At 36.5% G+C, this 16,665-nt stretch overlaps 1 long non-coding RNA gene across 1 annotated transcript in view; it reads left to right on the top strand.

The window, feature by feature from the left end:
- Positions 1–16,665, top strand: part of LOC129348089 (uncharacterized) — a 35,083-nt gene that overhangs the window by 16,073 nt on the left and 2,345 nt on the right. The window lies entirely within an intron of this gene.

Genomic DNA, 16,665 nt, shown 5'->3' with positions numbered 1-16,665 from the left:
AACTTCAGTATGTTTAATGAAACCATGCAAAATTTTACCTTCATACTATGACTATTTTTAGAGTTACAGGCCCTTAAAGTACGTAGAGGTGGGTCGAAAATTTGCACTTTTTCCATCATTCGTTAGACTCACAACTTCATCAGTACAGCAGATAGACGTGTGGAAATTTCTGGGCTGGAAAACACATTTGAGTTCTGTTAAAAACTGTTTTACTTACACTCCATGTGCCACAATCCAAAGCAAAATGTGTTGGAAAAAGTGCACTTTGGGTAACTTTTCAAGGCTCATATCAGCATATGTGATAGATGGTTGGTCAGAACAAGTTCTAGTCAATGGAAAGGATCTTTTTACCTACATTTGATGCAAGAATCATCTTTTCTGTGGCAAAATAGTTTTCTAATAGCTTTCTAATATAGTCATATTCTGACACCATATGAAACCATATTTTTGAAAGCTCTAACTAAAACAATATTTAGTCTTCAGATTGTGACACCTGCAGTGCATGTAAAACAGATATGGTTGCAGTTTTAAAAGAACTCAAATGTGTCTTTCAGCCCTAAAAATGCCATGTGTCTATCTGCTGAGGGAGTAAATTGTTAGGAGTGAATTGAAAAGGTGAAACTGGGTCCCACTTCTATGTACTTCAAGGGCCTGTAACAGTGAAAATATTTATAGTATGAAGGTAAAACTTTGCATGGCTTCATTAAATATAAAAAGTTACTGTACTTTAGAAAAAAAAAACGCTGATTCTGAGGAGGTCATGTTGGAACGTCTTGTGTTTTGGTTGATTTTATATGCAATGACCCAAAAGTTGCTTTAATCTTTTGTCTTTCTACACAAATGACTTAAGACTGTGACTTGTAGATAAAATTTCCAAAACAGCAGCTTATAAGTTAGCTTTTTTTTTTTGCCAAACAAACTTCAGTTTTAACCCTCTGCTACCATCATGTAGTTATGTAGCCACAACTCTAACTTCATCTTCAGGTTGCCACAGAAACGACGGCTTAACAGGTGACGAACTGAGGCCTCTATTAAAACAAACACTTGTACTAAAGTAAACACAGGCCTGTGAAGTTAATCACTTGTCAAAGAGCTCATTATTACAGGAGAAGGGACAAGCCTGACGAGACGCAGACAAAAGCGACACAGCGGAGGTACTTTGGTTTCATTGAGCCACTGGGATGGTTCTGGTTGGACATCAGAGGCCCGCTAAGCTGCCCTTTGTCAGGTTTCCTCCAAGGCCTTCACTCGGGTTCGTCCCCCTTCGTTCTCACCAGCAGGTTGTTTTCTCGTCCTCTCATTAAGCCCTGATCCCAAAATTAGAAGCTCACATCTGACCGAGCTGTGACCCCGAGTCAAGGTAAAGATGCAGGGATGTTCTGGTGACGAATACATGACTGCATTTTCTAGAAAATGTGCTTTTATTCTGTTAAATTACAAGATTATGCTCAGTGGTTGCTCTCTTTCTTCAATAGTGCAAAAGTCAAAAATGTATACTCTCCAAAAGATAAGAAAAAGAGTCAACTAATGCATAAATTTTAGTATGAATGTAATTTAACAACAATATTATGTCAACTCTGCTCATGAAAATTGAGTTATGACAACTTGTAATAAAATTATGTTCAGCCAACAATCTATATTGTTTGTAAGGAATTAACTTTTATTCTGCAATCAAAGCTATTTTTAATTACCAGTTTTAACTGTGAAATTGTTGGAAATGGAAATGGAAAATTAAAGTGTTAAAAGAAGGACACTGGAATTCCTGTTAGCATTCAGTGCAAATTAATGCTAATGAATGTCAATATCTGAGTCTTAGTAATGACTGATATCGGTATCAGTCGTGAACCTATCTGTTGACTTGTATTTTTTGACATGTTCTAAAAACATTTCAACCTGTGCCGTGATCCTGAACTGTCCAAACAAAGTGACTAAAGATGAAGCATGTTTCCTGTTTAAATAACTGGTTCTGTGATTAGGACACAAAGCTCTGATTCATGCCAGAAAAGAAAGGAAGCACTGATGACTGTTAAATACCTCGTTGCTTAATCCCTCCTGAAGATTCTCACCGAGCTCATACCAACAGTGATTACACATTTGTGCTCGGACTGAATTTAATTCTACTTTCTTTCACATTAACACAGATTTACTCTTGAATTTAAGAAAAAAACAGCTCACAAAGAGCAAATGATTGACTTTATGATCTTCAGAAATGACTTTTATCGGTGTTTGTCAACAGTTTCATAGCTTCAAATAAGATGGAGGACTTTCTCACACCCTCAAAAGCTTCACGAGGAAGATCTTAACCAACGATGTCGATGATAAGCTGTGTTTGCGATTCAGGGCGTCATGATCAGATAAATTCTCTTAAGCCTGTGAACTTATGGTTGCAGTTCTTAGAATCTACAGCCCGCATTGATGTTGGGACTCTAGTTGTACAATTATACAACATCTAAAGTGATAAAAGATCCCATTTATCTTCAGTTCTGTACATGGAAAAGAAGGGAGCTCTTCAAAAAAGTTCCCCAAAGGTCTTTTTGGTAATGCTTTTGAAAATGGGGCTTTGTTCACACCTGTGGTCAGAACTTTATTTTGTATTTTTTCCTTTATCAGAGTTGAATCTGCATGCAGCCAGCATTTTGCAGTCTATAGTTGTGAATAGAGTGCAGTGTGCATTGTTATCTGTTCCTCTGTCTCTGTACCTGACTGGCTGTTGTTCCCCACCAGCTTTGAACCAGAACCAGGTGTCAGTCCATGTAGATGCTTGTTGCTGTGGTTTGGTGCCAAATACGCTGAATGTGAAGGAAACAATCGTACTTGAAATGGGAATCTTCAGCTTATCTTGATGTCCGGCCACATAAAATACCATAGAAGTCATTTGTGGTTGATGTAAAGAAGCTTCTCTGCAGAGTTTAAGGCTTAGTTTGAGCTTTTTGTGCTTATAATGAACAAAAATGTTAACTTTTAAAGTGACAGAAAATTTTAACAATGAATTTGTTGAAATGCAGCTAGAACTTCAGTTACATCCACTTTCAGGCAGAAAATGTGATTACAAATTTGTGTGAAGTGTGAAAATTTTGACCAGACACTGTTTCTGCAAGAAAATGTAACAATTGAACCAATACAGATGTGCATGGACAGCTGGTGGTAACCATGGATGTATTGTAGTTATTATACACTGTACAAACTAATACATTTGTTCACCTTAAAATAATATGTAACGCTGCCGTAAAGTCTTGAGTCAGGCAGGCTAAGAATTTTCAGTTGTTGAAAACAGATTTTCAAGTAATGTCAAAAAAAATCTAAAGGAGAGTAAATGAATACATAATTGTTCACCCTTATCAAGTCTGTATTTGTATCTTCACACATCTGGATGCTACAGTTTTACTCCATTCTTCTTTCTAAAACTGCTCATACTGGGTCAGGTTCCACAGGGGTCATGTGTGAACAGTACTTTTAAGGTCCAGACAGAAATTCTCAGTTGGACTGAGGTCTTGGCTCTGACTCAACCTCCAGAACATTCACCTTGTTGTCTTTAGATCATTTCTGTGGAGCTTTGGCTGATTGCTTCGGGTCATTGTCTTGTTGGAAAATAGATCTTCTCCCAAGTCACAGTTCTCTTACAGACTCCATCAGGTTGGCCATCAGGATTTCTGCATTCATTTTACCCATTTTATCCAAGCCTTCCTGGGCCTGCTGCTGAGAATCATCCTAACATCATGATGCTGCCACCACCATGCTTCACAGTGTTTGTAATAATGTTCACTGTTTGGTGTCCACCAAACATAGCATCTAGTCTGATGGACAAAAAGCTCAGTTTTGGTCTCATCAGAACAAAGAACTTTCTTCCAGTTGATTTCAGAGTCTTTCATGTGTTTTGATGAACTCTGGTCCAGATTTAGCTTGAACTTTTTTCAACAGTGTCTTTCTCTGTCACTCTCCCATAAAGCTTTGACTGATGAAGAACAGCCAACGATTGTTGTATTTAGAGTCTCTCCCATCTCTACCGCTAAAGCTTGTAACTTCTTCAGAGGAGTCATAGGTGTCTTGGTGGCCTCCCTCACCAGTCTCTTTCTTGCTCCACTGGTCAGTTTCAATTTCTTAATGATGGATTTAAACAGACTCCATGAGTGAAGTGTTCTTTTGTCTTCATGGTGTAGTTACATCCAGAAGTACTGGTTCACATTCCAGATACAGGAGTCTTTCTACTACAATCACTGAGACACATTCACTGCACTCAGATGAGCTCCATTTCATTTCACTACTGCCAAAACTATAGTTTGTTGTTGTTTTGCAAAGCATTCTTCTGGTATTTTACTTCATTATTTTGCATTCAGTGCTTTACTGAAGAAAATTGTCCCGAGCAACAAGCAGCTACGGTTGTGGTGATTTTTATAATGAGAAAATCAACATTTCATCTGCTTTCAAATGCATATCTCCATGCAGTTTTCAATGATTTATTTATTTAATCGCATCAACAAAGTGTGAAGTCTTGGATACGTGCTTCTCTGCACTTTCATTTGACCGAATGCCAACTGAGGTCGTGTACTGTGAGAGAATGGAGATAATACACAAGTGAGAGACAAACGTAAACAGCAGGAGATAAAAATAAAGAACACGTTGGGATCTTTGTGTTCATCTGTAACAGATTTATCACGTCTCAGTGGTTTCCTTTGTGAAGATGGATAGAGTTCATGTGAAGTTGCTGGTTTGCTCGGAGCAAAGATGACAGAACCGGTCGGCATTTCAAAATCTGTGCAACAAGTTTTGGAGAAAATCTGGTTCTGCTGCCTCGTGGAAACTTAGCACATTCAGGATTATTTTAATTACACACTCAGACTGACAGCTGGATTTAAATCATAAAAAATGTACAGGTACTTCAAAACGCTTCCCCGATGGTTTCATGTTTCTTTAATCTCAGCAGCAGCTCTCATCTGATCTGTTTGCAGTTGCCAGTCGCTATCAGAGACAATGTTTAACAATTTCTAAGCTGTTATTGTCAGTCACTGAAAGCCTGCAGTATTTTCCCATAACACCCTGCAGAGATGCTCAGCACTGATGTCTCTGACTGAGCTCGGCCTCCATCTGATAGCAACACTCACCTTCTTCTTTATGCTTCGCCTCCCCTTTTCCTTGTTTGGCGTTTTTTTGTTCTCAGCGCTCTCCTGCACTTTTAATGCGGTTATCGCGATCTGGACGTGTTTCAGATTGTTTCAGTGTGACCTGGTGCTGCAACACTGTCTATCTTTTGTTGATTTACAGGTTGCAGTTGAAGTATTTTGTCCTGAAAGATGATACAGTTAGTATTTTTAGATTTACCACTTGCTTGTGGCAGCAAACTGTAGTTAAAATTTTGCAAGAAAAGTCCTTGTTTGGTCTCTTTGACTGATATATTAATATATATGGCATCTTTAGATTTACTTTTTACAGTTACTGTTGTAGCTGCTGCAGGTTTGACCTACTTTAAATCCAGTTTTACATGCAGGTACAGACATTAATGTTTACAGAGAAACAACGTTCAGATGCACAAATCTTCTTTCGGTTTTTTATGTCATGTTTCATTTTTAACTAGATATCAGATCATTGGAATATTTATTAAATGTGAGAAATTTAGATGGAAAAATCTCTAATTGTAGAGCAGAATTATTATTATTATTACTATTTTAAAAGCTGCTTTTTCTAAGAAACCAAAAAGGTTATGTGTTGTATTATAAAAACTTGTTCTATTTAGTGGCGTTTTAGGTACAATATTTCTATCTGAAATGTGGTGGAGTGGAGGTATAAAATATAGAAAGGGAAATATTCAAGTACTTGACAAGTACTGAGGTACAGTACTTTGCACCAGTGCCACAACAAATAGTTCAATTTACCACCACTGTAAAAAAAAGAAGAAAGGATATTAAAAAAAAACCCAAACTATAACATGTCTAGCAATTTACTGCTATTTTACAGATTTCTCCTGTTTTGTTAAATTCCAGATAATAATTTGTAAAATCACAGAAAAAAATATTAATTTACATGTTACTGTTAAAAACATACCAAAACTGTAAATAATGTCTAAATATAAGTAATATATTTTTATAAATGCTATTTCATTCTTTCACAATGTTTGACCATAAAATGACACTATTTTGACTGAAAATGGTAAATAGTTCATTAAATTGTAACAAATTTTCTCTGTTAATGTTAAATTATGGATAATAACTAATAAAATCACAATTTTTAACATGTTTTATGTTGTAACTGTGTAAGTTATTTACATAAAAAAAATCAATACTTTTGAAAAAATAGTTATTCATTGTTTTACAATGCATGATCGCAAAATCAGAAAATAGTTAAAATAGTTTTATTGCATTTAAATCACCAATTTCACAATTTCTGAATAATAGAGTATTTAACCTTTTTTTTAACAGATTTTTTTCTGGCACCCTTGCTGCCAGTTTTTCCATTCTTTTACTTACATATTTTTAATTAAATTTTTTTATTATTAAAATTTTATTTTTACAGTGTCTACAAAGAGTTTGGGCATCTTTTAGCTCACTGTTTTGGAAGCTGAACAAAATTTGTAAAGACTTTCATATCATTGAATTTCTTACTTGCTGCAACTTTTTCAATGTAATGAGGATCTTTCCAGTCTCTATTCAGACCCTGAAGACCTCCACAGAAGTAGGAAATCTCTTCAGCAAACAGAAATGAACCTTCCCCATTAGGGCAACGACAGATCCTTTCACTCAAGGCGTCGTAAACCAGGAGCTGGAGGACATTTTTGAATAAAAACTGCTATTTTTTCTAAGGGACAAGACAAAGAAGTGCATTTAATCTGCACCCATCAACTTTCAGAGGGAGATTTTAAAGTGCATTTTCATATTTGCAACAGAGTTCTTTCCCACGTATCATTTCCTGGTCACATTTTTATAAAACTTAGTAACCTGATTCTTCTAATCCATCACGCAGAGCTGTGCTCATCTGCCACTGAGCTATGTGTTGTTGAGCTGTGGAGCTTTCCTTGTAAGTGTATCATTGGGTAAAGAGGCGGGAAACAAATAGAGAGTGTAAGCAGAAAACAAAAAGAAGCTCTCGGGGTTCAATCTGACCTGTTTGGGCAGTGAAGGCTGCTTTCAGTGGCACCTGACCAGAACCTTTCAGGGCTCTAAAACACCCCAAACCTGAACTCATTAGCACAAGATGCACTTAAACACAGCGCAATCACAGTGAGCCAGTATGTAGAAGTCAACCTGCATTTCCTTATAGATGTTGATGCAGATGTAATATGCTTGATTAAAAACTCAGACATCCCACCCACCAACACTCATGAGCAAACTCCAGCGTCTTTGGCCTCCATTGTTCAGCGGCACTGAGGCGTCGCTGGGCTAAGTGAGGGGCCCTGATGGATGCAGACCACCAGTAAAGGTGTGACAGCAGGAGGAACATGGAGGGATATTCAATAGGGGACGAGAAGATGCAGAAGATAGCGGAATATAGAGTCCAAGACAGAAGCAGGGAATCGAGAAAAAAAAGTCTATTGAGTGGTGCATTCAAATGCACAGGTGTGTGTATGAGTATAATGCGGATGCTTCCCTTTTTTTGTGCAGAAACTGTGAAATTAGATGCCAGTTATCTTTATGGAGCCAAAAGCCCAAACTTCAATGCATGAATTTTAGGTAACAATGCGGTGGGAGATCTTCAGTAAAGGCCCAACAACATAAAGAAAGAAAACGTTAAATTAAACCGCTGCATTCGGAATTTTGCTTTAAAGCAATAGTTGAATGGTTTCACTGTTTTTGGTGCAGATTTTACTGTTGTTTTAACCAAAAGATCACAGAATCATTGTAATTTAACTGTATTGTTTACAATAAATCAATAATGTTTCCCTAAACTGACATTTCCCTACGACTGACCCACAAACGCGGCAATGTGACACATATTACAAGTTAAAATGTTTAAGGAAATCGTAAAGCTTATTTTGAAATCATGCAAAGGATTGCTCAAAAACTTCTCGCACTGACCTTTAGGAGGCTCCATATAATTCTCAAAATGTCTTTGCTGGTATTCTCTTTGGTTTATTCTGAGTTTTTTTTTTTTGTTTCTTATTGCAAGGTTGTCACATTTCTTTGTTTCAAGTTTAGCAAGACTTCAGGATGAGGAGATTGATACTGGTTTCTGTTCCGTATGATAAATATGAAGCAAACATTGAGTAGATAGTTAGCTTAGCTTCGAGTGGTTGTTTTAAAACAAAAAGTTGTGTTTTTATGAGGGATAATGTAGTTGCCTTTTGGTTTGGCACATGAGGTGACTTCTTAGAAAAGTAGAGAAACAGTAAATTCAATGAAGTTCAACCAAACACAGGATTTTCATTAAGGAAACTGCAGACTAGAGTTGGTAAAATCTTCTTAAATGGTGGTTTTATGGAGTGGTACAGTGTTTGAACAACGTTTGCTCCTAGTTAGTTCACCATATTAGAATAAAACAGTTTCCCACTAATTTTCAGGGAGTTTTGATGTGTTTTCTCTTGTGAAGAATGTTTTGGCTACATGGTAGTAAGTTTCTGCGTCATAACTGTTTTTCGATTAATGAGCTGCATGTGTGTGAAGTTCCATCATTACATTTTCTTAGTGTCCTGTTGCCTCAAACGTAGCACCGTTTTAAAACATGTACCCAACTCATAGAAAGTGTCAGCCATACTTCAGGAAAAACTCCATGCTGCAAGTTTGCTAGTAACACAGTGTTAAAACTAAGTCACCCAAAGTGTGTCTATGAATGAAAACAACTGACTCCTGTAACTTTTTAATGTGTTTTAATACCTTCTTGAAAGGATGGAGTGATGTAATCCTGCTGGAAGTCTTGTAAACTGCATATTTTGCTGAACCACATATTGTCTGAAAGCACCTTAAGGCTTTAAAACTAGCAATAAAGTCTTAAAATCCGTAGTAAAACTAGCTTGCAACCAGTTAAGTTCAACAGGAATTGGAATATTATGTTCACTTCTGCTGCAATGAATTTTGGATGAATTGAACCCTTTCCATGTTTCATTTAGTAATACTAGAGTAAAGGTCGGACTGTTGTAATTCCCTACTGTCAGAATGTCTAATAACTCAAAGAAAAAAAACTCCAGCTGATCCAAAATGCTGCAGCCAGAGTTCTGACAGGAACCAGCAAGGGAAATCATTTTTCTCCCATATAAACTTCTCTTCATTGGCTCCCTTTAAAATCCTTCCTATACAAACCCCTGAATGACCAAGCTCCATTTTATCTTAAAGACCTTATTGTACCATATTATCCTAACAGAACTTTTTGCTTTCACATGGCAGGTTTACTTGTGGTTCCTGGAGTTTATTCTACACATTTCTGATTTGTGGTTTGTGGCCTTACCAATCTCAAGTGTTTCTTGATCTCCTATGCGTTCTGTGTCTTTTTTCTTACTGCTCTCCTGTTCTCTTTCCCCTTAACCCTCACCCTAACTTGTCAAGGCAGATGTCTGCCTTCCCTGAGCCTGGTTCTGCTGAAGGTTTCTTCTTGCTGAAGGCAGATTTTTCTTGTCAGTATTGCGGAGTTTGTTTAATCCTCCTGTTGTCTTCATTTACGGTCACCAAAAAATATTGTTTCATTGTCTGAAAAAAAATCAAAAAAAAATTCAGCAAAAAAAATTCCCCAAATTTCTGAAAATTTGCAAAACCTTCAGGAAGAAAATTCCAATAATTCCTTAAAAGTTTCCCTTAAAAGTTTTATTTAAAAAAAAAAAAAAATCCCCCAAATTTGGCAAGAAAATTCTTGTAAATATTTTCAAAAAATGAGTAAAAATCTTCCATAAAAATCCTAAAAATATCTGAAGTGATTCCATATATATCAGTAAAACTTGTAATATTTTCTTTAAGAACATTTTTACCATTTCTTTTTTTCCACCAAAAAATGTTCAAAGATTTCCCAAAAATGTTGAAAATGTGGACATCAGAGGTTTCACTGTGAAAATACATTTTTTTCCCCACATTTTCAAACTTTAAACCAGGTCAATTTTGACCCGCAGGACGACACGAGGGTTAAAGGTATTTGTTGGGCCTCCCTAGCATCTTGAGATGGCTTGTTGAGAATTGGTGCTGTATCAATAAAACTGAGTTGAATTAAACTACATGACAGTAGTCGAGCCTGAAGTTATCTTTAACACAGGTAGATTACGAGTGCAAACCAGACACCAAATGACTGATGTTGCTTCTGAAGCTGTTTTAGACTCATTGAGATTGAGGAAAAATATAGTATTTCAAAGAAAAAGCTTGAGTCAATTGTACGAAAATCGATTATCCCGATAAATAACCTGCAATCCTACAGTAGCTGCCAGTTTTTACTGTATGTCAAAGATTTTTTAGAACAAATCGCTACACTTGAGTGTGAATTTTTGCACCTTGCAGCGATTAGTCTGGTTTCCAGAGAGAGTTGAGTGTTTCTGTAGGATGCTGGTGAAGGTGTAACTTAACCTCCAGGCGTTGTAAACAGATTCACCAACAGCAGTCAAAATCCCCTGGCACAGAAATCAAGAAACAGACAAATTCATCTCGAAAGCTCCACTAAAAGCAAAGTTGCCTGTCGAAATCCACTGAGGTAACACAAATCAGTATTAACACAGCAAAGTGGGGAGAAAGTTCCGGTGTTCCACAAAGGAAACCTCTTGCTTCTGAGTTTGTTGTTGGTGTCCGAGAGCAGTGAAGTGCAGGCTACTGTTAGGCTCTTCAGTGACAACAGTGTGAAGTGACGGATGACAGAGTAAACACATAAAGGTCGAGAACCTTTGTGTGCTGAAAGAGGAGGGAGTTTGTTGTAACTCGAGTGCTGTATTTTCAGAAACAAAGCCGCAGTCTTGAAACTTAAGGAGGTGAAATGTTTCCATGTGAAAGTCACAATCTGACCAGCAATAACGTGAGCGGATTGTTTTCAGTTGTGCATTAAAATCTGGGAAGGAACGAAGAATTAAAGCATAAAATACACTAAAGCTGTTTGGATAAGCATGATAATATGACGTGAAGTTATCCCAGCTAGATTAATTTGGTTCCAAAATGTTCTGAGAAGGTTCTGCAAAGTTGTACTGATGTTTTTGGTGGAAAGACTGAAGACTAAATGTTGCACTGAACGCGTCTTTCCCTCATCGTCATGTAACATAATGCGTTCCTTCAACAACATCCCCAGAACATCCTCAGAACATTGCAGCCAGAATATTCCACCTTTGGCAATATATCACATTACAGGAACGTCTTATGAAGAATGTTTTGTCATCTGTGTGTTTTTGTAACATAGAGAACATCTTTCATTTGTCATCGATAGGAAATGTTTTGCAGATGAACGTTCTATAATGTGTTCCCTCAACAAAAAGATAAAATGTTCCATCTTTAGTATATCACATTACAGAAACGTTCTAAAATGTTCAGTTATCAAAATCCTCAATAACATCTGGAAAACATTTTTTGAATTTTGGTTTGACAACGTTCTTCATTTATCATGTAATATTGTGGGATCTTTTATGGATTCTATGTGTTCCCTCAACGACATCCTCAGAACATTGCAGGCAAAATGTTCCACCTTTGTTCTATGTAATATATGTCATAATATATGACATTAAAGGAACGTTCTGTCATCTGAGGTCTCCTGGGAAACACTTTTTGAATGTTGCTTTGAGAACATTTGTCATCATGGAACACTGCGAGAATGCTTCATAGAAAAATGTTCTCTAATGTGTTTCAGTTGAGAACATCCTTTGAGAACGGCAAAATGTTCTACCTATAGTATAGTGTATTATAGGAAAGCTCTGTGTCAAAAAAACATGTAGTTTTGTTGAATGTTGGTTTGAGAACATTCTTCCTTTGTCATGAAACATAGTGGAAATGTTTTCTAGCATGTATGAGAACAACATCCCCAAAACATCCTCAGAATGTTCCATCTTTGTTAATATACTATATTACAGGAACATCTTGAAAAGTATGTTGAAGTATAAACAACGTCTTGAAAACATTTTTTGAACTTTGCATTGAGAACATCCTTGCTTTGACAACGTTCTATAATCAGCGCAGAAACCTTCATTATTATATATTACAGTCCAGGCACATTTTATAAAAACAATCATCTGAGGCCTGAATAACATCTAGATAACATTTTTGAAATATTAATTTGAGAACGTTCCTCCTTTGTCATCATAGAACATAATCTGGCAACATCCTCTGAATGTTGGCGTTAAAACATTACAGAAACTTTACAGGAACTTTACTGCAAATGAAAATTTCCAGAATTCTTTAAACATTTAATTAAAATATTGAGAACATTTAGAACTTGTAGGTAACGTTCTCTCAACGCTGTGGGAACGTTGCATCCCCCTCCTCCCTGACTCTGGGAGGCATAATCAGGTTTTGGGAGATGTGTGAGCAGATTAGCAGCACCTTGCTTCGGATAAGGAGCTGCACTGATAACGAATGTTCTTGGAGGCACATGACTGCGATGAAACACCAAATCTGACATGAGAACATCTGTTAAGAACACAATTAAGACACTGTCTGGACAGATCTGCTGGAACTACACTTATCCCCTGCTGATCTCTGCGCTACCAGTCGGTGATGAGGTTGAAAAGTTCTGACTAAAACCAGATCGTCCATGCAAACGTGGAACTGCACTGAAGGTTTCTATAACAGATAACAGGAGCGTATTCTAGTTTCTTGTGCATTAGATTGTGATCAAATGGCAGAAATGACACAAAAAATACTTTTGCCTGCAGGTGTTGTGGTTTGAAGGCACTTTAAATAAGCAGCAGTAATCCTGTGATGCAGTAAATATAGCACTACAGCTTTTATTCATAATCCAATTTGTGGATTCCAAAATATCTGGTTTTGTCTCCTTTTCCTCCTCGGGGTAATTACAAAATAAGAGCATCTCCAAAAGCTCAGAATACAGCAACCTATACATTTACACAGGAAGGAAGAAAAAGCTGTAGCTGGTCCATATAAACTGGTCTGTATGAAACATCCAGGTGGGAGCAGCTTAAAGTGTCTGGATAAACTTGCCAGCCACAAATCCAAACATCAAATTCCACTTTACAGTGGATGAAGCGATAAAAACTGCGTGTGCGTCCACACAGCATCTGCATCACTGGCATTTATTTATGTTTTTAGTGTTGATGGATGCATTTCAGATTATCTTCCTGCACTGCACAGCTGGAGTTAGTTTGTACCAACCCCTATCTGTCAGAGACCATAACTGTGGAACATCTTTCTGCAAATAGCAGAGCTGCTTCTCAAAGCCTCCTCTGTACAAATCATTATCAGGATGCTTAAGCTTTGGTTTTGTTTGCAGAAATGCCTGTGTACAATGCAGTACTTTTGCACAATATATTTGCATGTTACGCATGTATACTCTAAAAAGTAATTCCAACAAAATATTTACATGCAAAATTGCAAGAAAAACAATAGGATTTATAAATTTAGATACACCTTTTAAGTTGCAAACATTATTTTGGTGTTGCTAATGGCATCACCTTAGTATTTGATACTCACATTTCTGTGTTCATTGACTTAAACTTAACTGAAATTGTACTGAGTTCATGAAATTAGCTTTACAATTTAAATTTTACTGTGACTTCTACATTGAGGGTTCTTATAGCCTCAGATTCATTTCTATACTGGTCTTCATGGATCTTAGTGCTGCATTAGTTATGGAGTTCCACAGGGTTCTGTACTAGAACCGATAATATTATTGAAACACTGTATAAATTTTTATGCAGATGACACCCAGTTATATATGTCTGTGAAGCCAGATGAAACTAATCAGTCAGTCAAACTCCAGGCATGTCTCAAAGACAGAAAAACCTGTAATTTTCTTCTTCTAAGTTCAGACAAAACTAAAGTTGTTGTATTTGACCCAAAGCACCTCAGAAACACACCTATCTAACCAGACAGTTACTCTGGATGTCATTCTCTTCAATTCCAATTTTACTGACATTTAGCTTGTGCATAAAGCAAGTCTCTAGGATGGCAGTCTTTTATCTGGGTAAAATTAGTAACATGTCACCATGTAAATCAATGCTTTTTTCAGTGACTTTTGTAGATATCTCAAAATGGAAAATGTGAGAAATAACAGTTTAATATTATTTACCATTTTTCAGTTCTTAATATTCTGTTTTTTTCTTTCATATGAAAGCAAAATCTGTCAAACAAACCAAAAATGTATTTTTTTCCTGATTTAAATAAGGTAACGTGTAGCAGACTAATTTTATGGGAAAACACAGTAGAACAATAAATCAACATTTGAAAAAACACATGTTTGATCAGGTCATTATTAACAGTTTTGGTCAGATTTTTCGTGTTTAACACGTAAATTAAGATTTTTTTGGTGATTTTACTAGATATCAGGAAAGGGAAAAAATGTAATAATAGTGTAAAAATAATTACCCATTTTCAATTCTTAATATGAATATTTTTTAATTGAAATAATGGCACATATCTGTAAAATTGTTGCATTTTTATTGATTTAAATACAGTAAAAATAGTGTCATTTGAGGGTGAACTGTTTTTGTTTTGCTTTTTTAAAAGTCATTGAACTAAATAAATAAAAAAAACTAGATATTATCTGTAATTTAACAATCCTACTTTTCTTTTTCCCATTTTTTTAATCTTTAATAAAAAAAAATTCATTTGAATAACGATAAATATGTATATAACTATATTTTTGCTGATTCAAATAAAGTAGTTGTTATTTAGGGGCCAAACTTTGTAAAATAACTCATTAAAATTTGTATAAATACATTTTTTAAAAATGTGGACAGTATTGACAGTCTTGGTTTGTTTTTTAACAGGTAAATTAATATCTTTTCTGCAAGTTTATTAGTTATCTGTGTTTTGACAGAGCAGTGAAACAGTGAAACAACAGGAAATTGTTAAACTACAGTTATAACCACTGTTCCCTCTAAGCTGCGCGCGTGCGCAATTGCGCACTGCTGACACGGTCTCTGCGCACAGAAAATCTGCGCTGCGCACAAAAAAAAAAAAAAAAGAAATACAACCTAAATTGTAAATAAAATAAACACGTAACAATTCATTCTGTGCTATTGTTCAATGTGTCAGTGAGTGACCGGTGACTGGCTGCTGCAGCCAATGATGCGATTCACATACGTATTTACCATAGACCAGCCCTATTCAATTAGCGGCCCGCGGGCCACATGCGGCCCGAAAGCAACCCTCGAGTGGCCCTAAAGCAACTGCCGAGTGATTGGGACTTGGGTCCGAGAAAAACTGAAAAACATCTTTCAGTAACACTGACATGTTCTTACAAAAATTCCAACATTATTGCAGACATTGAATGCAACACATACCGTAACCTAGCAACTAACCCACAATGCATTGTGTTGAGGAGACGCGTTTGAAAAGTTAACATTAGCAGTTCTATACAGGTGAAAATAGCATCATGTCTTTTTCTATCCTGAAACGACAAATCGGCGAGGAAAACCGTCGGTTTAATCCTGCGTGGACTGACAAGTATTTATTTATTTACCACCAAGTCCGAACGCCAAACCAATGCGTTTACTCTGCAACGAGTGCTTTGCAGCGCTGAAAGATTATAATGTCCGAAGACACCACGTTGGAAAAACATGCCGCGTTTCGGACAAACTTTCTCGAGGGATGTCATGAGAGAGCGGCTATAATTCAGAGTTTGACTGCATCTTACAACCGGAGCTGTACTACAATGAAGCGGACCTGCACAGCTCAGGAAAGGACCACGAAAAAGAGGCCGTTCACAGACTCAGAAACTGTGAAGGACTGCATGTTGGCTGTCGTGGATAAAGTTTTAACGGACGATAAAGTTAAGACGATTGTGACATCTGCTGTCAAACAGGTCTGACACGTCAAACATTCTCGCTACAGATGTCTTCGAGACATGGTAAGTGCAACAAAGCAGCGTGCTGTAGCAGACACTAAAGGTAGTTTTATGTATTTATGTGACTATTTTCTGTTCACTTATTATAAGTTTAATATTTAAGAAAGACATTTTGTTTTGACAGTTATTTCACTTAGTTGCACTTTATTATGCACTTTGATGTCAGCTTTATTTCGTTTCAAAGGGATAGTAACTATCACTGTGCCCACTGTTTATTTTTTTGATTATATGCACTGAAGATGCGACTGTCTCAGATGAGACCAAATATGGACAGGGACAGACTCTGTTTTTTGTTATTTCAAAAGAAGAAAAATGTCTCAAGTTCTGAAAAGTTACTGTTAAGCAAGTTACTTTTTAATGCACTTTGAGATGTAACCAAAACAAAAGATGGTATTTCTAATCTGCACTTAGTTTTTATGTTCATATGCACCTTAACCTGTGCTTATATTTACCTATCAAAATGTGTTGAAGTTGTGTGTTTGAAATGTAAAATTTAAAGAAGCAGTATTTCAGCACAGGTTTAGTTTAGTACTGCTCTTCTATTGTGTTTATGTCCTTTTGGATGTGGCAATGCATTAATAAACATCCAGTGTGTTTGTTATCTGATCTGTTTGTGTTTATTTTAAATGGTTAACTTTGCTCACTGTCTGCTAAAAACGTCCGGCCCAGCTCATGTTCTTAGTCTGAAAATCCGGCCCGAGTCAATTTTTAATTGAATAGCCCTGATCTATGTTCTTCCTCCAAACCCATTTTATGATTGGGATTACAGGC

This window comes from Amphiprion ocellaris, chromosome 23 (assembly GCF_022539595.1).
Source record: "Amphiprion ocellaris isolate individual 3 ecotype Okinawa chromosome 23, ASM2253959v1, whole genome shotgun sequence".
In the NCBI taxonomy this organism is placed as follows: domain Eukaryota; kingdom Metazoa; phylum Chordata; class Actinopteri; family Pomacentridae; genus Amphiprion; species Amphiprion ocellaris.
Note: the sequence above shows the minus strand (reverse complement) of the source record. Positions and strands in the feature narration are given on the sequence as shown.